Source organism: Saccopteryx leptura, chromosome 4, assembly GCF_036850995.1.
Source record: "Saccopteryx leptura isolate mSacLep1 chromosome 4, mSacLep1_pri_phased_curated, whole genome shotgun sequence".
NCBI lineage: Eukaryota > Metazoa > Chordata > Mammalia > Chiroptera > Emballonuridae > Saccopteryx > Saccopteryx leptura.
This window is the reverse complement of record NC_089506.1, coordinates 67,733,847-67,759,827: the sequence shown is the minus strand read 5'-3', so window position 1 is coordinate 67,759,827 and position 25,981 is coordinate 67,733,847. Positions and strand designations below refer to the sequence as shown.

The following is a 25,981-nucleotide window of genomic DNA, read 5'->3' as shown; positions in this document are numbered from 1 at the left end:
ACTGAAAATTAAATCACAACAAAATTATTATTTTTCAGTCCACTAAACTGAGAATAGTAAAATTATTTTATAGTAATTATAAAAACAACATTGTTTATTCAATGCAGTCATAATTAATTCATTTAAAATGTCATAATATTATTCCAAAAATCATGAAAATGTAATTGTCAATATAAATCTGGTCATGATATTTTGATATTCTCCATTAGCTTGGATTAGAAATTCTTACTTACATAAATTTCTGTTCATTCATAAGACTGCCAGTAATATAAAACAAATATTCTTACAAGTACACTCTATGCTGAGAAGTCATTTCTAAACTGTATCTCAAAATGGTAATAATTACAAACATATTTTAGTTTAAACTAATATGTAGAAAATTCAGTAAAGAAAAAAAATGATTGTGGGATATTAGATTTGCTCCTTTTTTAATGATCCTTTCTTTCACTGTCCAAAATAGTCAGAAAAAGATGGTAATGTTGAACTCAGCAGGTTGTTAAGAATCTATTTAATTAAAAGCTATACAGATATTTTTTTCTAAAATGTGAATTCCATACTCTTTTTGAAGTTACATACTGAAAGTGTCTGAATGGCATTTATTATTCTCTTTGAAAGTACGTTCATTTTACATATAATTTAGTTACATTGCTTAAACTTTCCATAGAAAATTGCATGATATCTATAATTCTCCCTTTTTATTGTTTAGAAAATGTTTTAAATACATACAATTCACTTTAGGTTATACTAAAATTATAATTCATTGCCTCAATTTTTTTCTCATTTGAGTGTTATATTACAGGAGACTCTGTAACAATTTACCATTTATAAAGCAGAAATACTTGCACTTACAAGGAACTGACAACACATTGCTGGAAAGTATGTCCCATACATCACTTCAAGAAATTTTAAGTGCTTTTCTCTTTCAATAATTTAATGCTATATAATTTAACCTAGTATTATATTTTAGATGACCAGAGTTCTCAATAACTATAAAATCTGCTTTAGCAATATAAAAAAGAGAATCATTTTTTGAATGCTTTCATTAACTAAAGAGATCTTTTACATTCTTTCAAAATATTTTTAACTATTAAAATAAAAAAATGAATAGATAAATAATAAAATTTATTAAAAGGACTTTTATTTTGAAGCAGAAGATAGGAGTTCAAATTCTGATTCTGTCTTAATTGCTTAATAATCTTTGCAAAAAGTCTATGGTCTTTTTTCTCCCTTTATTTGTAAAATCAAGTTTGTGATCATTTTATTTTATATTTATTTAGCCATTATTTATTGATCTCCAACTATATGCCATTAAATATTCAAGGTTCTTAAGACAGAACACTGAATCAAGCAAAACATTTCTTCTAAAAAAATTTAAATAATTTAGTGGAGTAGGGGTAGAGAGAGACTTAAGGAACAAATCAAAAATAAAAGAATAAGTAAGGTTAGATCTAGCAATTATTTAAAGACACTAATTTTTAAAAATATTATCAGAGAATAGGGAACAATGGGTGCACAGGAGTCATCCACATTTTTCTGTTTATGATAAATTATAAAAAAAATTTATATGAAAATCTTTTTACTAATTCCAAAGCAGTAAAAGTATTGACTTATAATATAGATATATAATTGAATTATGCATTCCATAGTTTAAAGAAATATTAATTAATAAATATATAGAGAGCATCTTCCCTGGTTATTTCCCTCAATCACATTTGAGAGTTAGGTGAATAAATAGTAGTTCATTTTCTTTTTTCCCCCTTAACTTTGACATTGCAAAATGTTATTTCTTCTTCAGCTAAGGGCATGGAACATATAACTATTTTTAGTCAAGTTTAGATGATTTGAATTAAATTATGGAGAGATGGAAGATTTTTATAAGAAGCTTCATACAGATGCATGATAAATGGATATAAGATAATATCATAACTAATGAGAAACTAAGGGGCAGATGAACACAACCTGTCACAGAGAGAAACAGGACAGAGTAAGTGGAGAAGGGAAGTTTAGCAGGTTATTTTATGTGTGTGTAAATATGCTTCTAATGTCTACATTATTAATATAAATAAGAGATTTTAAACCATCCATTTTTTACTTGAAAAATAGTAGTATTTTGTTCACTAGAAAATCAGTTTCACTTTTCATTATAGCTCCATACTCTTCTAATGGACTCTAATGTTTCTATAGCTAATTAAAACTCAATTAGCTTTTGAAAATGGCTTTCAAGTGGAGAACTATTTGTGAGTTTTCTAGCTATAAATTTTTTTCACATATATATTATGTCTGATTTATATGAATTTGTTTACAAATTTAAAGTTACTTAACTAAACTTGATAACTGAAAAATTTCTATTTTCTCTATCTTTATTTTTATTCCTTCTGTTATCTCTTAAATACTCTCATTATATACTTTGTCCTCTTATCTCCTATTGAATCATTTACAATAATAAAGCATGTATATATTTTTACAACTAGCTTTAAAAGCAAATGTTTAAAGAGCCTAATGCTTTCAAATACACTTAAAAATAAGTAAGAAAAAAGTGCTATTTTATTTACTTCAAAATGTTATGTTAAATAACTAACATACTGTGAGGACACTCATAGACAAAGCCAGGCTGTGAGCATTGGCAGCACCAGCTCTCTTGTGCTGGGCAGCCTGACTGAGTGCCAGCTCCCCTATATATTTGGGCTAGTTTAGCCTTGGTTTCCAGGCACCTGTAGTCAGATGCCCAGAACATTGCCTTTCAGGGCATGGATTAGCTAACACAGCAAGTTAACATCACTACTCTAATGTAATAGTTGATGTAATGTTAGTATCTAGCCACTAGTATGTGTAAGACCTATATATACCGAGCCTGCACTGGTAGCCTAGGACTAGCAGAATGAAGCCAGAATAAGACTTGAAGCAGGCATCAATTGCCTTCGGCCCCTTGGGCATTTTTCACCCTGGGGGGGTCTCACTGTCAAAATCATCCCTTGTGGATTGGGTGTGTTCCAACGCATATATAATCCCACACACCACCAAAAATTAATAAAATTGAGATTGTAAAGGATACAAAGATATTAGAAAGCCAAAGTTAATTTAGCTGTTATATCTTTAAATAACATAAAGGAAATCATACTCTAGCTCAGTGGCTTTAAACATTTTTATACTTGAGGAACTGTGACCTAGCAGGCCAGAAATCAAAATATGCAATGGATAACATTTTACCTTACCACATATAACAGTGCAATGTGGTTCAAGCTAGTGCTTGATTTCCAAACTCCACATGTATGCAGCATTGAATACTACAGAAGTTTGTCTGAAAGCTTTTTGTATTTTGTGCATGATTTGTAAGTGCTCTGCATTGTGTAAAAGGTTGTTCAGACAAGCCTACTAGTTCCAAAAATATCTAAGACACCTCAATAGTATTTTCATCCATGATACAGGCTAATAAGTGATAATTACATTAAGCGTAAGTAATTCAACTAAGATCATTGGGTCTCTAATCTTCATACAACATTGTGGACTGTCATGAAATTTGTGGGAGACAAGTCCAAACCCTGGCTGTTAAAAAAGACTGGTCTAGTTAACCCAACAAGTCAAAAACGTTTGGTGATAAACATTATAAATGTCTAATAACCATAGCCAAATGGCTCCTGGTACTCTGTGTTGAAGCATTTGCTTTATGAAATGACTCCTAAGTACTTTTTCTTTCTTAGCATTTATTTTTCACCTTTCTGGAATGAACATCACAAAAAATGCTTTCATGTGGACACAATGTTGCTAGTGCAACAATTAACTACCTCTCTGCTCTTGTTTGACCCAAGATATGTCAGTTATATGATTTCTCACAACAATTTGAATTTTAAGCAGTAACACAAAGATAGAAATTATATGGCTGGGCATGCTATAAAGAATTTTACATTAGTACTTGTTAATTAGACTGTACCAGTGCCTTGGTTCTTGCCATTTCTAATATAATGTTCTTCAAATTATACTTAATTATTTTTCTTTTATATTCTTTCAATAAATTAATTTTTTCTTATGTTAAAAAACAGCATTTTTATTTCCTGTCATTGAAGAATTCAAATTATTATAGCATAAGATACAGATGTTTATCATCTGGTAAAACAGATTGATAGGTTATTTCACACATTAACTTTCTATTCTAAATGATTAGATAATTTAGGAAGTAATCCAAGCAGTCTGTTTAATGTGACTGTTAAAAGCAGGAGCTGAAGCCAGAGTGTCTGATTTTGAATCATGGATTAATTATGTACCCTCTGTATGACTTGAACCTCCCTGTCAGTGGCTCAATTTTCTCAAATTTCTAGCAAGGATAATAATATTATTTACTTTCTAGAATAATATTATTATCTCCTCTCTGTCAGGAGAAATAAGTTTGCTAAAAGATCTAGAATTCTTTAAAGGAGACTTAAACAATTATATATAGCCAATAATCAAGAACTTTAAAAAAATTATTGTGTAGAATTGAAGCACATAATCTATTATTGAAGGTTTTCTATAACCTGTTTTGATAAGGTCAGACTGATCTACCCATCTACAGTGAATCTTCCCTTTACAAAAGACATTGACCCAGCCTCAGAATTCTTTATTCCTAACCTGCAGCATTAATGTTAAATGCTACTAGTTGAAGATTGTCAAATGTAAACAAAACTGTTTTAAAATCAAGGAAATATAAATTAGAATCATAATTTTCTCAAGGAGTTCTTTAGAAAGAGCTTGACGATTATCTAAGTAGCAGAGTATATCTATCTTGTAACACATGTGTATTTTGTTTTCTTATAATTTTCAACAGTGCATATCTGGGACAAAACTAAACATAAACCAATGGCTAAAAACCAATGCTCTATAATTTTCTTTCATTTGGGACCAAAATTCAAAGTACATTTGCTTGTTTCCTAATCACACTTTTCATAGGAAATGGAAGTCTTTCACCTAATGAAAAACTATTAAAGTAATATTTCAGAATTTTTATATCAAGTAATATACATATAACCTGCTAAATTGGAATTATTTATTCATATGTTTGCATGAAAAGTAGTTGAACTCTAATTGAAATAAGCATGTGTTGAAATTTGATGCAAGGAAAATATAGGTAACAAATTCTAAACAAAATTTCTGTCACATTGCTGAGGTAAATTAAAAAGTCTCTAATACCGTTTATTCTGTACTTTTTGTACTAATATAATTTGATTTTGAAAACTGGAGATACTAACTTTGTCATGTAGTTAAAACTGAATTACATCTACAGTGCAAATCTGTGAAGTTTAAATTAGCTATAATAGATGTAGTGTTTATTCAAGATTGGCTGGAGAGAGTTCTGTTTGTCAGTATAGAGAATTCTTTGTATTTGACAAACTTCCTTCTGATATGTTGGGCCAGATATTAAGATATTTTGTTTGAAGCTACTTAAGAGATATAATAAAACCTTCCCAGATTTGAGAGTGTAAGTATAAATAGGTGAACACTGAATTAAGAGCCTCTATTAACCTTGAAGTAAATTATAAGCATTGGCTAAAGATCTGGGGAACCAAAATATCTGGGAGTCAAAAGTTGGAGCTCTTGTCACACAAACATAAAGAATCCACAGGCTATCCCCTAGGCTTTCAGTTGTGATCTGTATGGCCAAGGGTTAGAAATAAGAGCAACTGGAAATGGACCAGGTCTCATAAATAATGATCTCCACATTCAACTTAATCTCTGGATGATTATTGCTATTTGCCTTCAGTCTATGTAGCTGTGATTGTGAGAAACTAAGGAAAGCTTGAGCAATCTCAAGAGGTTCAGGTGACAAAAATTGGGGTTCAGGAAAACTGTGTATTCAGCCATGACAAAAGAGATAGTATTAGATAAACAATTCACCTAAAACTCCTATGAATTCTGAATTAGTATATTAAACAACTGAGAGTCATAGAGAATACACGAGCTATTTATTTCTAAAGGATCTAAAAATCCCAGAGAGGTGGGTTGAGTACTACAATGACCTCCAAATCCTACTCTACATTTTCTATCAAGGATTTTGCCAATGTACAGCTTACAGAATAGAGACCCATAACAAAGTGGTAGTGGAGGTCTGCAGCAATTTCACAGGAGTTCTGAACTCCCAAGGAATCTAGGACTTGGAAGAAGTATAGAAGGACTTGAATAGAAAGAGAAGTGTGACTAAATTTTCATATGTAATTTCACTTTCAGGACTTTCTTAACATCTATGCTAGAAGGGTGTAAGACAAAACTCAAAGAAAACAAACAAACAAATAACATCATCTTTGATGCTAAACTCTGAACAAAGAGTACAGCAGTTAATGCTGTTCTCAGAAGGCAGAGGTATCAGTTCAAATATCTGCAAGTTGCAGAATCCCAGGTAATTCCAAAAACTTTTTCTGATGAAAACCTAAGAAGACTAACCTCAACAAAAAAATACATTTCTAGACATATAAAAAAAAAAACTCAATACAATTTAAATTTAACAAACTGTAAAACCCATGTTCAACCTCATTGCAATGATATTTTTCAATATTCTATTATCCTGTTAGAACCTGAGAAAGAATATCCCTTTTATCTACAAAGTACAACAGTTAATCAAAGCTCATGGAAATGCCAAGAAAGAGGACCAAAGGTCACAACTTACTAGCTCTGTAATTTGAGGAAAGATCTTCTATTTTATTATTTTAGGTTCTCTATCTATACATTTAGAATAGTAATGCATTACTTACTTATGAAGGATATATAAAAATGTTTGGAAATCTCTGTGTAAAACACTGTCATATTTTCAGTAGGTGCTGAAAATATTTGAGTTTTCATTATCCCTCTCCTCCTTCTAATGTGACTAATTATCTCTGAGTTATTTTTATTTTCTGAGTTATTTGGGAGTATGAATAATGCTTTATCCTTTTGTGATTTAAAAACATACTGGGGCCCTGGCAGGTTGTCTCAGTGGTAGAGCGTCTGCCTGGCATGTGGAAGGCCCAGCATGTGGAAGTCCCAGGTTCAATTTCCCATAAGGGTACACAGGAGAAGTGTCCATCTGTTTCTCCATCCTTCCCCCTTTCCATCCTCTCTATATCTCTTCTCCCCTTCTGCAGCCAAGGCTCCACTGAAGCAAAGTTGGCTCAGGCGCTGAGGATGGCTCCATGGCCTCCAACTAGAATGGCTCCAACCGCAAGGGAGCAATACCCAGATGGTCAGAACATCACCCCCTGGTGGGCGTGCCAGGTGGATCCTAGTAGGGCACATGCGGGAGTCTGTATGACTGCCTTCCTGCTTCTAATTTCAGAAAAATACACACACACACACAAAAAAATATATTGGGTCTGAAAATAAAGTAAGTAATCAAGCACTAGGTATTTTATGAAGGAATAAAGAAATGAATACACTAGTTTCAGACTAAAGCATTATTCTTGACACAGATGCAGAAATGTGATTCAAAACATAAAAATTATAATTTTAAGGGAGAAGGGCATAAAATGTATAGACAATTGTTTTGGAGCTAGTTAATTGTAAGAAATTGAGTGTGATTTTTATAATCCTAACAACTTCAAAAGCCAGAAATATAAAGAAAATGATGACGTATGAAAAATCTGATTACTTTGTATGAACTTGTAGCTGTAAAACAGTCAAATAAATTCTTTTTATATCCCATGTAACTGCAGCCCCTATATCAGTACATTTCTACTAATTTACTACAAATATAATAGTTATTATCAACTGTAAATTCAATAAATGTTAATTTTCTATGGCTATATTGTCTTTGTTCTCTGCTTCGTTGTGATTAATCTACTATTATTTTTTACTATACCTACAGCCAAAGTGTAAAGTTTCTTAACATAAAGGCATTCTTCTATAATTTTTTCTTGTTACTTCCATAGATGTAACTGTAATTCTTACAAAATAAAACAAAAAAATGTTTAAATTTTTTTACCATATTAAGTAAAGTCTAAAAATAATCTAATGAAGCATTTAAAATTATACACAACAATCAGCTAAAAACTATTAGTTTTTAAAACAAATAATATTAGTAATAGAATCACTTATTTACTGATAGGTTTTGAAAATATGGTCCTGTAAGTTTACTTTTTATATTATTATACTTAAATTTAAGTGTTCTAATTCAAATTAAATAATGAATATAGTATTGTTATATCAAATATGTTTTTAATATATTAATATGCATATTAAGTATTTAAATTTCCTTTGAAGATATAAACATATCCTTGTTATAATAGCTAAAAAAATTAATACTTAACCAATAATTAATATGTATCCTCTTTGATTTATACTTTCTTCTATTAAAAATTAAATTAGGTAACTTATTTGCTACTCTTTTTTTCTTCTGCTTTTTTACCCCTTTGAAATAAAATTAAGAGTCAGTAATATTTGCCTAATGCCTTTATAAGCATTACTTACACAGAACAAACAAATCCATTTTTGCAAGAATTAAAAGTAAATTTGGTCTAATCAGAATAACTAAAAAGTAAATTAAAATTCATGGAGCAAGATCTATCTTATTATATTTAAAAAATTGAAGAAATATGTAAGTTTAGTAGTTGGCCACAAAGTTCATCATATAACCATTTTTGTCTTCTTTATCTGATTCAGCTACTCTGATATTCCTAATGTTACTCTACCAAGACTTGATATATGGTCATCTCTAATCTGCAATCTATTATCAGTACAATGTCTTTCTTGCCTAAGATTGTTAACAGAGAATATTTAATCTTTCATAAGGTACAGTAAAGTCTTGTATTTGGTAAGCAACTCTTTTTAATCTACTATATAAATAACATTTTTTTCAAGTATTCTAATACATTTCAGTGTTTGTGTGTTTCAGTTAACAATCTGATACCTAACAAGTTGCTTCTTTTGATTCTTTTACCTCTTGCTATATGTGGATGTTGTCACAATTGAATTCTCTTGGTAATATTTATTTTTTCTAACTATTTTTGTTGTTTTGAATATTACCTTAGATGATGTTCCTATTGCTATAAAATCATTCATTTTCTTCAGTCTACATACTTTAAAATTCTGAAGTTATATATATTTTTTACATTATAAATAAGGTAGAGTTATAATGTTATGATATTTAAAAAACAGTTACATTTAAAACATTTTAAGTCATTATGGTTGAGGGCATATTGGAATTATTGTCCTTTAAAAAATGTATTTTTATCATTTCTTGTTTTTATAATTCTGCTGAGTTTTTTCTTAAAAATTCAAAAACGATTGAAAATTATATCTAAAATAGAAACATTATTAAGATTTACAAAAGGAAATATTTTTCTCAAGTTAAAAAATTTAAAAGTAAAAAGATTATTATTATTTTTTTGTATTTTTCTGAAGTTGGAAACAGGGAGGCAGTCAGATAGACTCCCGCATGCGCCTGACCGGGATCCACCCGGCATGCCCACCAAGGGGCGATGCTCTGCCCATCTGAGGAGTTGCTCTGTTGCAACCAGAGCCATTCTAGCGCCTAAGGCAGAGGCCATAGAGCCATCCTCAGTGCTCAGGCCAACTTTGCTCCAATGGAGCCCTGGCTTCAGGAAGGGAAGAGAGAGACAGAGAGGAAGGAGAGGGGGAGGGGTGGAGAAGCAGATGGGCGCTACTCCTGTGTGCCCTGGCTGGGAATCAAACCCAGGACTCCTGTACTCTAGGCTGATGCTCTACCACTGAGCCAACCAACCAGGGCCAGATTAATTTTTGACCAACATGTTACTTCACCAAACTTGTTGACTTAATATATTCAACAAATTTATGTAAGATTACTATAGAAAAATAATTTTTGTCACGTTAAAAATTTTGTTATAAGAAAATAATAACTTTTATTATATATCATTTCATATATTGTATAATATTTCATACAAAGTGCACATTTTTACATATGTAAAATAAGCCAATGTGTTGTTATATACTTTATTTTTCAGATAAGAATAAAAGATGCAGTATTGTATGATATATTAAAGATGAGATCAGTAATGTATTATGTCTTCCTGAATTCTTACTAAGTCTGTTCTCATATAAAAAATGAATCTATGTGTATTAATATAAACTAAAAGTATTTAGAAATAACCAAAATGAACACTTTAAGAATCCAATCTTTCAAAAGAAAATATAGACAATAATTTGTATAAATATTTTAAGTGAAGACTAATTATATTGTACAAACGACTTTCCTGTTTTTATAATAACAATGACAACAAAACAATAATATTAGCTAACTTTCATTTAACATATATCAGAATTTCTTTTTAAAATTTTTGTAGAACCTGGCTGGTTAGCTCAGTAAGTAAGGAGTGTTGTCCAGAAATGAGAAGGTTCTAGGTTTTATCCCCATCCGGGCACTCACAGGAAGCAACCAATGAAGGTACTACTGAGTGGAACAACAGATGAATGCTCCCCTTCCCCTGCTATTCTCTCTCCCTTCTTCTCCCTGTCTCTATCAATTCAGCCCAGATAGCTCAGTTGATTGGGACATTGGCCCAGAGCATGGAGGTTGCCAGTTTGATTCCCTGGTCAGGGCATATACAGAAGCAGCTCAATGTTCCTGTCTCTCTCTCACTGCCTTTCTCAAAAAAACAAAAACAAACAAACAAAACCTTTGTATGTATTGAGTCACTTATTCTACCGTACCACAACCTTGTTTAAATAGCAAATTAACAGGCATAAATTTCAGAGGTGTCATGGATGGCCTTAATTAAAATAATTGTGAGTTAAAATAAAAATGTGTGTGCATATATACTACAATTGTATACTGACTTAACAATGTAATAGTCTTTTTATAGGTGCTCTCAATATTAAAAAGTTTAATCATTAAGGATATTGTATTAGGGAGAAGGATAAAATAATATATTGTAGCACAAAAGAAATATATAATGCATCATGGCCAAGGAAGATAATAAAGGAAACGGTATTGTGCATCATTTATTTATTAATTCATTCATTAATTTATTTTTCAATTGCAGTTAACATACAAATTATATTAGTTTCAAGCAGTGGTAGGATTTAACTAAATTAACAGCCAGTTCTCTACCCTAATGACAGTTTTAAGTATAAAAACCATTATATCAAAAGGTAATTTATTATTTCATGCATTGAATACTTAAATAAGAACAAAAAAGGTACACAAAACTAGATTATGTTATATTTTAAGAATTTTAAAATATTAATGAAAAAATATTAAATAATATCTGACAAAAACAATAAAACTGTTATTTTTGTTATCACTTGCAATTTTTTTCACCTATGGATGGAATGAACATTACTAAGGGTGCTTAGAATACACTGTTGCACAGATGACCATTAAAAAAGAGTAAGGAATATAAGTTTGTGATTTCCACATTGGGCGGCTGTCATGGTGCCTACCTTAGAGATAACTCTGACTACAAGTTTCATTTTAATAACTAATTTGCCAAATTTAACAAAATAGTTGGTAATGGTTCTGTTGAACTAGTGCGAACCGGCTGAATCCCACCCCTGGTTTCAGGTATACCATTTACTGAATGGACATTTATACACCTTATGCAGTACTCACCGCAATGAATCTAGTGATTCAGAGATGTGTGTCAACAATTTGTATATTGTGCAAATAATGATTACTATTGACTGTTAACCAAACAAATATTTACTGAATTATATTCTTTGCACACTACATATACCACTCTATGTCCCTTTTAAACCTAAAACAGATCTTATTTCCTCTACTTAAGAGTAGTATGAACATTCATGCACATCCTTGTGCCTCCTGACCATCAAGAGTACGATCGTATCTGTACAATAGCAACATTAAAAAAAAGCAAATGTATATTATTCTTGTTCCATAAATTGGTTATCAAACAAACATAATTTTAAGTTAAAAAAACGTAACTGGAACTACAGTGGTACCTTGAGATTCGAACAGACAAACGTAAGATTTTTTTTTTAAGATACGAGCTGCGACTCAATCTGTATTTTAGTTCGAGATCCGAGCAAAATTCTGAGATAGAAGTCGTGATTTGGGAAGCTGCTGCTAGTTGGTGCATTGGCGCACAGGTCCAGTATCTCAAGGTACCACTGTAATTTTATTTTTGAAAAAAAACCTCACTCTCGGGGTCAGCAAGCATGAAAATAACTCACTACTCAAAGGGTTATAACCTTTCAATGGCTTTGCATTTCACTAAAAATAAAATTCTGATTTCTTAAAATAGCCTCCAAAGTTCAACAATATTTGACATTTACTTTTGCTATTTTACCTCTTCCTTACTTCATTTTAGCCACACTGATTCAGCTAACCTTCTAATGTGTATATATACACACACACACACACACATATACAGATACACACACACACACTTTTCTGTTCTTTATTTGGGAAGCCTCTAATTCCAGATAGCTAATTATTTACTTGACAAAATGTTCAAATTATTTCCTCTTCTTCAGTATTTTCAGATATCAATTTTTCCAGAAAGTTTAGTCTGGCTACCCTGTACAGAAGTGAAATATTCACATCTGAAAAACTGCTGATCTTTTCTTCCTTTCTTTTTTCTTTCCTTCTTTCCTAGTTATAGGTATAGCTATATATAAAAATATAGATATCTCCACATTATCTTGTAATATATGATATGCTTTGTAAAGTCAGGGAGAGATACAACTGTGAGATGAAATGTAGATATTAGTACTTCAATGGAGATTAAGACTGGAGTGATTGTTAACAGACCATGGTTTACTAGAGGTATGATAATAAAAGCCAACCAAGGTGCCATTCAATCCGTGAAACTGTACAAACAGTAGAGCTAAGAATCATAAATTTGATATTAGCCACAAGAATAGAAATCAAGACTACCACTTATTTCCACATCAGAACTTATTCAGTCCCAAAATCCAATATTTGAAAGTTAAATATTACCTTGAGGAAGGACTCTGAAACTCAGCCTAAAGTTATGCATTAATTATTTCTCTTTCTTTCCAAAAAGAAAAATAAAACAAAACTGACGACTTTTTCAAGGCAAGTAGATACTTGGATAAAGAGATATATTATTTTTTTTTTTGTATTTTTCTGAAGTTGGAAATGGGGAGGCAGTCAGACAGACTCCTGCATGTGCCCGACCGGGATCCACCTGGCATGCCCACCAGGGGGCGATGCTCTGCCCATCTGGGGTGTTGCTTTGTTGCAACCAGAGCCATTCTAGCGCCTGAGGCAGAGGCCATGGAGCCATCCTCAGCACCCGGGCCAACTTTGCTCCAATGTAGCCTTGGCTGCAGGAGGTAAAGAGAGAGACAGAGAGAAAAGAGAGGGGAAGGGGTGGAGAAGCCAATGGGCACTTCTCCTGTGTGCCCTGGCCGGGAATCGAACCTGGGACTCCTGCACACAAGGCTGATGCTCTACCACTGAGCCAACTGGCCAGGGCCTAGATATATTATTTTTTAATGACTCATAATCTTATGTGTGAAGACTGAGCAAACACATATGAATGCCTTGTGACAAAGCACCATTATGGTCAAATCTGAACTGAAAAATAATGAGTATCATAAGATAAATTAAATTTTCATAAGAGGTTTAAAGGTATTATGTGTTTATTTTCCTAGTTCATTCACATATAATTTGACACATATAGTTACCAATACATAGAAGTCTAATAATTCATCCTGAACTAAAAGATAAAGGTAATTTGGTAGGAAGACCTAGTTGGAACCCATGAGGCTTCATACCATGATAGTAAATAAAAATCAGTGGTGTACTATGGAAGGAATTGTTGAAATAATTGTCACCAACAAAGATGTAAAATTGATAAAGGTTGTTCTCTATTATTTCCCTGTTAAATTTTCCTGTCTGGTCTCTATAAAAAGAACTGTATCATTGCAGATGTCTACATACTATCAAGAATTAATAAAGTTATAGTTTCAAACTCAGTTTCTGTGGAGGATATATTTTCTAGAGCAATTCAACAAATCTCTGGCACCTGATATATAAGTAGATATTTATTTGGTTAATCCTTTATTTCTACACCCATCTTTAAGAAAAAATAAAATGACTTGGCCTTTATGTAACAAAGACAGTAATGCACTTTTTGAATTATTTTTATCAAATATATTGGGTTGATATTGGTTAATAAAATTATATGGGCTTCAGGGGCACAATTCTATATATCATTTGTATATTGTATTATGTATTCATCACACTAAGTCAATTCTCCCTCCATCACCATTTATTACTTCTTTTCCTTCTTTTACCTCCCCCTATGCCCCTTTCCCTCTAGTAATCACCATACACTTTTCTGTCAATGAGGTTTTGGGTTTGTTTTTTTTGGTTTTTTTTTTTTTTTGCTTAATCTCTCTACCTTTTTTATGCTGCCTCCCCCCAAGCCCTTCTTACTTTTGTTCACTTAAATCAGAATTGTTAGCAGTTCAGCTCCCTGCCCCAATATATCATTATAGTGACTTGGATCGTATTATAATTCTGTATATCTTACACTGTTGAACCAAATTTATAACAAGTTAAAAGGACATCATGTTAACTAGATAAAATGAAATGGTGATTAAAAATTAAGTAAGAAACCTTAGTAGAAACTATGTAATCCAGAGGCTGGAAAGTTAACCAATTGAGATTAGTAGATCTGTCATTAGGTGAAGTTTTTAGGGGTCTAGTTAACAGGAGCATTATCATATCTTTGTTTCAGTGAAAGCACATTGTTAAATATTGTATTTCCCATCAGAAAGATGCACAACACTTACTGAAATGTTTTAGCATTCAGTGGTATTACAAACTGATCTTGGATATACTAATACTATCCATTACTGAGTTAAGTGAAAGTTTAACGTTTTGAGAGGGGCCCAGAGCAAACAATAAGATTATAGTAGATCCATATGACACTACAAATCACTTTTCTCTTTGAGTATTATGATTCCACAAATATGATTGAGTTATTATCTGTGGTAGATAAGGTATCATGTGATATTTCTCAATAGGATAGTTGAAGTTCAGAACTTACTTTAGATTTAATTGTTTTGTAAAAAATTACCTAAATTATTTGTGCTTTAACACACAAACTGTAAGAGAGAGAACACAAGACAGAAGCCAGAGTCTGTAACCTAATCTTAGAAGTTATATCCTATAACCTTTTATGCAGTGTACTCATCACAAATTGGCCACCAGATATAGCCCATTCGTAAAGGGATATAATTAGACAACAGTGGGAATTTCAGGAAACAGATATTATTCATGACCATCTTGGAAGCTGCCTACTACATATATCTTAAAAGTTTGGAGCAGGAGTATTATGACTTTTTCAGTAGAGATATACACTTTGTTAAAAGATACGTATAGATATGCCTGAAGGTCTCAAGTGTAGTTTGAATATTGAGACTAGTGGAATATTAAGTGATTAGATGCATTCTGATTGGTAAATCAGAAATTAGATTTTTTTTTTCTCATTCTTTATGTCAATAAACAAAGTGGGTAGATTAAGGACTGGGATCAAGTTATCCAGAAAGTGACACCTCTGCCGTAAGTCCCATTGAGCTTAGCATTCTACACAGCATTATCTCATTTTACAGAAAAAGAAGTGTTACAATATAATCACAGTAATTGATTTTCTTGTATTTCTATGTAGCCAATCCTTCAGAAAAAAACACCCAAATATTGATATTAAGATAGACCCTACTTTTGAAGACTCAGCTAAGGACCTCATGGTGGTGTCATTGCCCTCCAAGATGCAACTTATGAAGTTGCACATGCTTCATATGCATATGAAGTTTTTCCAAAGACAATTTTGATAAAGGACTAGTTGAGACTGGTATAAATATATCATCTTGGTTAAAATACAGTGTGTCCGTAAAGTCATGGTGCACTTTTGACCAGTTACAGGAAAGCAACAAAAGACGAAAGAAATGTGAAATCTGCACCAAATAAAAGGAAAACTCTCCCAGTTCAATACCTATTCAGTGCAGCTCGATGTGGGCTCACGCACATATTTTTTAGGGCTCCTTAGGTAGCTATCCCATATAGCCTCTACAGACTCGTCACTGACTGATGGCCTACCAGAACAGGGTTTCTCCACCAAACTGCCGGTTTCCTTCAACTGCTTATCCCACCAAGTAATGTTATTCCTATGTGGTGGTGCTTCATTATAAACATGCCGATATTCACGTTGCACTTCAGTCACGGATTTGAATTTAGCGAGCCACAGAAAACACTGAACTTCCCTCTGTACCGTCCACATCTCTAATGACATGGCCGTGGGCTGCTCCGCTGTATACAGAGTGTTACGTCATCATCTGCGCATGTGCACATGCTGCCACATCATCCTTCAGAAACTGGGAGGGTTTTTCTTTTATTTGGTCCAGATTTCACATTTCTATCTTCTTTTGTTCTTTTCCTGTGACTGGTCAAAAGTGCACCATGACTTTACGAACACACTGTAACAGTGAGCTTTGATATGAGTTTTACACTGTTTCCTAGAAAAATCCCAGAAGGATAAACCATCAAGTCATGCTTATTGATAGTTAACTTGATAACACACATATCATCATGGGGTGATTTCCCTTCTGTAACTTTATACTTCTTTACTGGTTCTTTATCCTTCAAAACAAACTTGGATTTGAATCTGTGTCTTAAACTGTGCATCACTGAGATTACAAGTCAAGGTAAATGATATTTGGTGCCTGAGTAGATCCTAAAGACCAGATACAACAATGAACATGATAAAGGTAATAACCAGTGAAGTAAACAGTCAAAATAAAAATAAAAAAAAAGAAATGAGAGGTAACTCTGTAGTGATGTTCTTTTTGCTTCATTTCTTCTATGGGCAAGTTCAAAACTGATTTCCTTCTTTTAATTATTTTATGGAATTCCCCTACAACAACCAAACACATTTGCTTAGCTTCTGTGTCTCATTTTCAAATGTAAGCTAACTTTGCAATGCATCTTGGCCAATGCTTAGTATGTCTTCTTATCTTCTTGGTTTATAGTCCTCTTCTTTTCCCTTACTTCTAATGGCCTATATCTGTGATAAACTGTGTATTACTTTAATAACTTTCATTTCAATATTAGCTTTATTAAGACAGAAATCTTATTAGTTCAATAAACAGAAGAATGATAGTTTTTTCTCTTGGGATAAGGGTTTTAATTTGTAATTTGCTATAAAAATGGACCAATAGAAATATTTTACAAAACAAATAATATGATCATAGTACACTGCATCTTGAATCTTATAAGATGTGGCTAATACAGGCTCAAAATCTGGCAGTATGTGGTTAACAAACACATGCAGAGACTAACTTTGCCTCTAATAATTCTTGAATATGACCTACAAGCCCTGTAAAAGGATTTGTAAAATTAAATAATTTAGAAAACATATAAACTTATAGTACAGTTTTATGAAATACAAATTTTAAAATGTGCCTTTTTAAATGAATTAATCTCTTAGAAATGTTAACTTTATCTTATTTAATTGTAATTTTCACTTAAAAATATAAATTCATAATCCTTAAATGTTATGTCAACTTTACAAAATAGACTTTGGGTTATTAGATTTTAATTCAATTCCTAGTTCCTGAATATTAGTTGTACAAAGAACATAGCAGAAAAAAATTATTTTTGTATTTACCAAGTAAAAATATTATCTTGTAAAGAATTTAAATCATTTGGGATTATTAAAGTCTTTTAAAACTTCACATTGCAATTTATCTTATTATATTATATTATGTCATCTTTTTTAACATATATATTCCAATTTACATGGCACTCAATGAGTAGGCAAAAATAATATTTTACTTAAGAACACAAAGTAATATGTATATACTCATAAATATGTCTATACTTATTTCTGCCCATTTCCAGTATGGTTGTAAAATAACATAAAAAGTGAATATAGTTCCATTAAATAAGACAATAAAAAATAGATATTGATGAGAAAAGTGGGGTAAAAAATAAATACAAACTAAAAACACACAGTGAAAATACAAATAATTAGATAAAAAATGCATGGTATTATTATATTTATTTTATATTAATTCCAGCAAGAAATTTTCCTGGTATTGATTCTAGCACTTTCATAAAAATAATTATGGGGAAATTATAGTAAATTTAGAAAAAAGCAATTTGTTATAAAATCAATCATTGTAGGCCAGTAGTAGAGCTATACAAAATTTCAGTAATTACATTTCCACAAAGATTATTGATGTAACCATAAAATTTAAAACTATAAATATGTTGACAATGATCACACTTCATAGCAAAAGAATCTTTACATGTTTTATGTGACATCAATCTCTAAGTAGTTATCTACTATCTGGAAGATATTTCCCAGAAAATTACTATGATTTTTTTCAAAAAAGATTTTATTTCCATAGTAGGAACATTTAATGTATTTTATAACTAGTGAACACCAAGTTGTATTTCCTTCACACAACCCCCTTGCCATACATATGTAATTTTCTGTTGTTTCAATATTCTCCATAAATATTGTTTGCACACATAACCTGTCAAATAAACTATTTCAGCAAGAGCACTAATATAGTATTCTGAAAATCCCTTTTTCTGATACTTGAGGTCCTTTCCATATTCTTATTAACATTTCATTAACAAAAGGACTGTATTCAACAATAAACTCCTATACATCTATTGAAATGAAAGCTGAACCAAAATGATAGAGAATAAGAGTAGAAGTATATGTATTAATCCAAGGATGCTTTCCTTCTCAAGGGAAAACTGTTAGAGTAAGAGGTCTAGCCACACATCCCAAGAGACTACACAAAGCAGAGAGGATCTCAAGGTCAGTAGAGATGTGTGGTGAAAGAAGCACTGATGGAAAATAACTTATCATTGTCGTATTGTGGCAGAAATTTGATGGAGATGGTTGTGGGTAGACTTTAGCAGATGGTATAAGTGGAAAAAAATTGTTGAGAATCTAAACATAGGTTGACAATCTAAAAAGGTTTCTAACCATCATAATACTCATCTAGACAACTAAACGAATGATTTTTTAAGTATTCTGGCATCTATGACTTTGTTTTGTTTTGTGTATTTTCAACATTACACAAAGATCAAAGCAACAAAATTTCTAATTTTTATGCAAATAAGAATTTGAAGTCATAGACTAGGATTTGTAATATAGGTAGTTCCTATCCAATGCCTATTCTATTCTCCTTTCTTTCCAATAGAAATCTGGTTTTTTTTTTTATTATTTTTCAGTGGCATGTATGTGTTCAAATTAAAATAACAAACAAAATCTAAATTTCCTACACTCCTGAAGACAGAGGCATGGCCCGGTATCACACTTTTTTTTTTTTTTTTTGTATTTTCTGAAGTTGGAAATGGGAGGCAGTCAGACAGACTCCCACATGCGCCCAACTAGGATCCACCCAGCATGCTCACCGGGGGTGATGCTCTGCCCATCCGGGGCATTGCTCTGTTGCAAACAGAGCCATTCTAGAGTCTGAGGCAGAGGCCACAGAGTCATCCTCAGCGCCTGGGCCAACTTTGCTCCAATGGAGCCTTGGTTGCAGGAGGGGAAGAGAAAGTCAGAGAGGGAGGAGAGGGGTAGGGGTGGAGAAGCAGATGGACACTTCTCCTGTGTGCCCTGGCCGGGAATCAAACCCAGAACTCCTGCATGCCAGGTCAACACTCTACCACTGAGCCAACTGGCCAGGGCCAGGTCTCACAGTTTTGCCAGTGAAAAATCAGCACACATCCACTGAGTGTTTCAAGGTGTTTTGATTTTCTGACAGAGTATTCACCTCCTTATGTTTATTACCTGAAAAACAGATATGGAATTTGATATATATCAGCTATCTCTAGACTGTGAGGCAACTTAAGATGAAGATCTATACTGAGGATAGGTGAAACACACAGAAAATCAGAAGACGGACAGAAGAAAGAAAGAATGGTTGCAAGGAAAGGACAACAGAAGAAAAAAAAGAAGGAAAGAAATAAGAAGAGGAACAGCCTAAAATAACACCATGCTACAGACCTTAAAACAATTGATTGCTTGTTATGTGATCAAAAATAGCTGTATCTAATTAAGCCACTGCTGGTCCATTTGTTGTATGCAATTCTTACGAAATACTGAACATTGTTCAACTAACCAATCATCATGTTAGAGACAAGCCATGAATAAGGTCAAGAAAGCTACTTATTGCAAAGGTAAAAAAGAATTTCAGACAATTGTAATGGTGTCTCTTATTATACTGCCAAATAGCATGTAGGTATTATAGATATGTTGTTTAGCTCAGACATATTTGGAAAAATATGTAGTTAGGGACTGGATATTATAATTAAAATATAATTTATATAATAATATAAATAAATCTTAGATACCTTTAAGTTCACTTTTCATTTGGCGATTTTTTTATATCAATGTAGAAATACTTTCTCGAGAAATTCAAAGTTGTTTCTAAAAGGGGAAGAAAGGTTAGTAACAAATATTTGGAGAAATATTTAAAACTCCTGCAAAAATATTTGAGACAATATTTTCTAAAGTGACTACCATGGGTTTTGCAGTAAATTAGCATTTGAAAAATGTAACAGGTTAATTATGAAAATTTGAGAGGTTTACCAAAGTGCTACATCCAGGGACTTAAAAATAAACCTTGAACATTATTGGGTGATAAAAAGATATTGAAATTATATATAAGCATGCATGGGAGTATCAATGTGTGTGTTTGTGTGCACTTGAGTTTGTACTGTAAGAGGCAAGGGGTACAGCAGGGGTCCCCAAACTACAGCCCGCGGGCCACATGCGGCCCCCTGAGGCCATTTATCCGGCCCCCGCCACACTTTCGGAAGGGTTACCTCTTTCATTGGTGGTCAGTAAGAGATACAAAGCATGGCATCGCTTACATACAGTACTACTTCCAGTGACGTGGGATGCACGCCTCACGGCTCTGGAAGCACGTCACATCACTTGTTACATCTGGCAGTGACAAAAATGGAACCGGACATTGACCATTTCATTAGCCAAAAGCAGGCCCATAGTTCTCATTGAAATACTGGTCAGTTTATTGATTTAAATTTACTTGTTCTTTACTTTAAATATTGTATTTGTTCCTGTTTTGTTTTTTTACTTTAAAATAAGATATGTGCAGTGTGCATAGGGATTTGTTCATAGGTTTTTTTATAGTCTGGCCCTCCAATGGTCTGAGGGACAGTGAACTGGCCCCCTGTATAAAAAGTTTGGGGACCCCTGGTGTACAGGCTTCTAAGTATGAGTTTATTAGATGATGCAAGTAAGTCTCCAAAGGTCAAGATTGTTTAAAATGATTTGAAATATATGGCTTGCACAGTTTTAAAATAATTAAGACAATATATAAAAATTAATAAATTTTATATTAAAACATAATGTTCAACCTTTTATTAAGTAAATGAAATAGTTAATATATAGTATATATTTCTATATGACAATAATTAAATAGATATGGTTCATAACTTCTCCCTTTATATTTATACAATAAATCATAGTTCCCAACACTTATACATTATATGTGTATTTATGTGCCAATATATAAATTTCTGTATAATCATGGTTACTCAGGACTAATAGTTACCTTATCCTTGTATATTTGCACACTAATTTCACATATTGATCATAACATCTGTTTCAGTGTTGTATTTACCACACTGCAGAGAACATATAGTAGCAACATTATAGAATTTCATGTTAGATTAACAAAAATATATCTCTGTGAAAGAGGCAAATAGTCTCTTTTGCTTGTGTTATGTGTATATATTTGTAGATTTAGACAGGAAAAGAAGGGATGGAAGGTACCATAATTATCCACTAGAGTTTGAAAGAGTGAGACTTGTGCAATTAAAAATGTTTGGATTAGACATTGAAGAACTGTGAGTTAGATTTGATAATACAATAGTTTTCAGAAAGATTCTTTGTATTATTGATTATACTTAAGTTTATTAGCTCTGAGTACAAAATAGATATATTTGCTTTCAGAGAATTAATTCAAATGTGGTTGGTCATACTTGATCATAGTAGATAAAAACAAGAAAATGACCATGAAGAAAAGAGAGAAAGAAATAATAGACATCTGAAGTTAATGAAAGATTTTAGCTAGAGATCTTGAAAAGAGAATTTAAAAAACTGTAGGTTTCTCATACACTGTTGGTGGGAATGTAAAGTAGTACAACCATTATGGAAGAAAGTATGGTGGTTCCTCAAAAAACTGAAAATAGAACTACCTTATGACCCAGCAATCCCTCTACTGGGTATATATCCCAAAAACTCAGAAACATTGATACGTAAAGACACATGCAGCCCCATGTTTATTGCAGCATTGTTCACAGTGGCCAGGACATGGAAACAACCAAAAAGCCCATCAATAGATGACTGGATAAAGAAGATGTGGCACATATACACTATGGAATGTGTATATGTAGTATACTCATATAAGAAATGATGACATCGGAACATTTACAGCAAAATGGTGGGATCTTGATAACATGATACGAAGCGAAATAAGTAAATCAGAAAAAACCAGGAACTGTATTATTCCATACGTAGGTGGGACATAATAGTGAAACTAAGAGACATTGGTAAGAGTGTGGTGGTTACGGGGGGGAGGGGGGAATGGGAGAGGGAAAGGGGGTGGGGAGGGGCACAAAGAAAACAAGATAGAAGGTGACAGAGGACAATCTGACTTTGGGTGGTGGGTATGCAACATAATTGAACGACAAGATAATCTGGACTTGTTATCTTTGAATATATGTATCCTGATTTATTGATGTCACCCCATTAAAAAAATAAAATTATTAAAAAAAAACTGTAGGTTTGAGAAACTGTGACCTTTCTGTGTAATGCTTTATAAAAAATACAGAGAATGGGGTGGTTTATAATCACTATATAGTACCCTCTGTTTGAATGTCACTGGCATTAATAGCTTGAGTAGATCATCCAATATTTTTTCTCCTGGAAGGAGCCCTTAAGAGTTTCAAAAGCTTCTAAGTCTCATATGAGGTCTGACAAATAATATTATATAAATTATATATTAAACTCTTAATTTTTAATAGCTTTATTGAGATAAATATACATACCATAAAAGTTACCTATTTTAAATTGTATGATTTAGAAAATTTAACAAATTTATACAATTGGGCAACTATTAACACACTCCAGGCTTAGAACACTTTCATAATTGCACAAAATTTCCACATGCCCATTTGCAATCAATACCCTGCTCATTTCCTGACCCCAAAATACTGAGCTGTTTTATATATCTATAGTTTTTTTTCTAGATTTTTAATATATAAACACATCCATATATTAATATGTGAGGAATTTTCCATCTTATTGCATATGTTAGTTATTCATTTCCTTTTGTTGTTGAATAATATTTCTTTATATAATATATGTTTGTATAACATTTAAAAATATCTAAAAATCTAATTATCATATATGGATATTTAGATCATTTAGAGTTTTGGGCTATCATGAATAATACAACCATGTACACTCATGTACAAACCTTTGTGCAGATGCATGTTTTTATTTATTTTAGGTAAATACTAACTATTGAGATTCCAAATTTTATGCTTAGCTTTTTAAGAAATTGTGTTTTCTACAGTCACTTGTAATTTTATATTATCAGTATGATAGAGTAGTATACGATTTCCTTTACATCTTGCCAACACTTCAGATTGTTATTCTTTTTAAATATAGACATTCTAGTGGGTGTATAGTATTATGTCACTGTGATTTACATTTGCATTTTTATAAAGCTAATGATGTTGAGCATCTTTGATTTTGATTATAACTATGGTATATGTATATTTATTGTTTGAGACGGCATTCACACCAGATGGCTATTATATTTGCTATTGTCATTTTTTTATTTGACAATCAAAGGGAAAACAGGTCAGTGCCCCTGACAAAATAGTCAGCAATTGGCCCTGGTAGGTCAGCTCAGTTGTAGAACATTGGTTGGCTTGTATATGTCCCAGGTTCTATTCCAATCGGGGCACAAAGGAGAAACAACCATCTGTTTCTCCACCCTTTCCCATCTCCCTTCTTTCTCTTTCTTCTCCTCCTGCAGCCATGGCTCAACTGGTTCAAGTACATCAGCCTGGGCGCTGAAGATGACTCCTCGGAGCCTAGTTCGTTTGCGAACAAGGCCCCAGATAGGCAGAGCATCAACCCCAGACAAAGGTTGACGAGTGGATCCCTGTTGATGGACATGTTGGAGTCTTTCTATTTCCCCTTTTCTCACTTGGAAAAAAAGAAAAAAAATACAAACCTATGCTTTCTCCCTGCCCTCCTCCATCCATTTATTTAAATAGATTAGATAGATAGATGATAATAGATAGATAGATAGATAGATAATAGATAGATAAAAAGATAGATAGATAGATAGATAGATAGATAGATAGATAGATAGATAGATGATAGATAGATGATAGATAGTCAGGAATTATATGTTTTAAGGCACACATGTTGAAAATTATTGCTATATTCTAATATAAGAATAAAATGATATAAACATAGAGATTTTTTAAAAAAATATTAACTATCAAGTATACCAGAAGTTTTACAAAAATTATAAACAAGTCAATACTTAATGGAAAATATATTAATTTGGAGATTTCAATCCAAAGATAATGTAAATGCTATTAATAATTGAATATCCTTTTTGAATTTTGGTATTATTTTATTTTTCTGTGAGATAAATATGTACATGTTTGTTCAGCTCAAACATTTTTCCTCTTTGTCAACTAATTCTTCTGTATGGTTAAAAAATAAGTGGTTATGCCTTACAATATTTTTAACTTCACTGTTTGCATTAACCTTATCTATTCAAATGAAATGTGTATAAATTGTTAAGGAAACATTGATAAAGCTGATTAATTACTCTGTATTCAGTAAATTATATCTACTAAGCTGTTACAGGGGATGTTTTTTTGATACATTTAAGTATGATAAGATATTAATAAGGCAAGGTGAGTAAGATATCACTTTGTTTTGACAGGTTACCTGCTGGTGTACAATTCACCTTATCCAGTGATATTTTGTAGCATTAAAAAGAGCAAGCAAAATTGTTGCCACATATTCTTTTGCATTCATGTAGTGTGTAGGATGTAAAATTATAAATTGAAACAAAGCAAAACCTGAGGATTAGAATTTAGTCTATTTGATCATATAACTTCAGATTCAGGTTGATAAACAGTTAAGAATTACACTCAGTTAAAGAGATTCTAATTTTACCTATTTCATTAATTATTCCAGTCCTCCCAATCAATGACTACATATATCTATATACATTTAGTTTCTATTAGGGCTAATAGGTAACTAGGTAATGATGTTTTGTAAAAGAAGATGATTTCCGGAGGCAATGATTCCATGTGCCTGTAAGAATGAAATCAAATTAAGCACACACAGGCATGCACATACACTAGTTTTGATACTCTTTTTATACTGAAGATTTAAGAAATAAAAATTGAAATGTTTTGATGGTAAGTATCACAGTCAGACTGTAAATTGTACCATGTTTCTTGTTAACTAAGGATCAGTATTTTAAGTTAAACCTTACATTCTCTATGATTTTCAGTTAAGTGTGCAGAAAATATGGAAAACAAATAAATATAACATTTTCTTGACAATAATTACATTTTATATCACAGTCAAGCTTAAGCTTCTAAAGAAATATCCCTTAAAATAGACAGATGATCAAAAATAGTATGATTGAACAAATAAGTTTATCAATGTATGAATAAGTTAAAGTCGCAAAAATTTAACTTAAAGTAATTATCATTTCTAAAATTGTACTAATATAAGAGTTTACATTAAAATAGTAAATGACTGAACTTGATAATAATGATTTCAGGAAAATCTTGAGAGTTTAATTAGTAATACATGAGTTATATAATCAAGTGATATCTTATTGAAAATATAAATATATATAATTTAACTAATGGATCAATTTGTGCATAAAATTTAATTGTAATATTTAACATGGCATGTGATTTATTTGAACTTGCATTCCAATTCTTAACAATTTGTTTTGCTACACA

General features: G+C 32.0%; 2 non-coding genes across 2 annotated transcripts; both read right to left on the bottom strand.

Annotated features, from left to right (window-relative positions):
- Positions 1-9,609: 9,609 nt before the first annotated feature.
- On the bottom strand, positions 9,610-9,685 carry TRNAS-AGA (transfer RNA serine (anticodon AGA)). The gene has a single exon. It is a non-coding gene; the product is annotated as a tRNA-Ser (tRNA).
- A 3,618-nt stretch (positions 9,686-13,303) lies between these two features.
- Positions 13,304-13,379, bottom strand: TRNAT-UGU (transfer RNA threonine (anticodon UGU)). Its single transcript has one exon. It is a non-coding gene; the product is annotated as a tRNA-Thr (tRNA).
- Between the last annotated feature and the right edge of the window lie 12,602 nt (positions 13,380-25,981).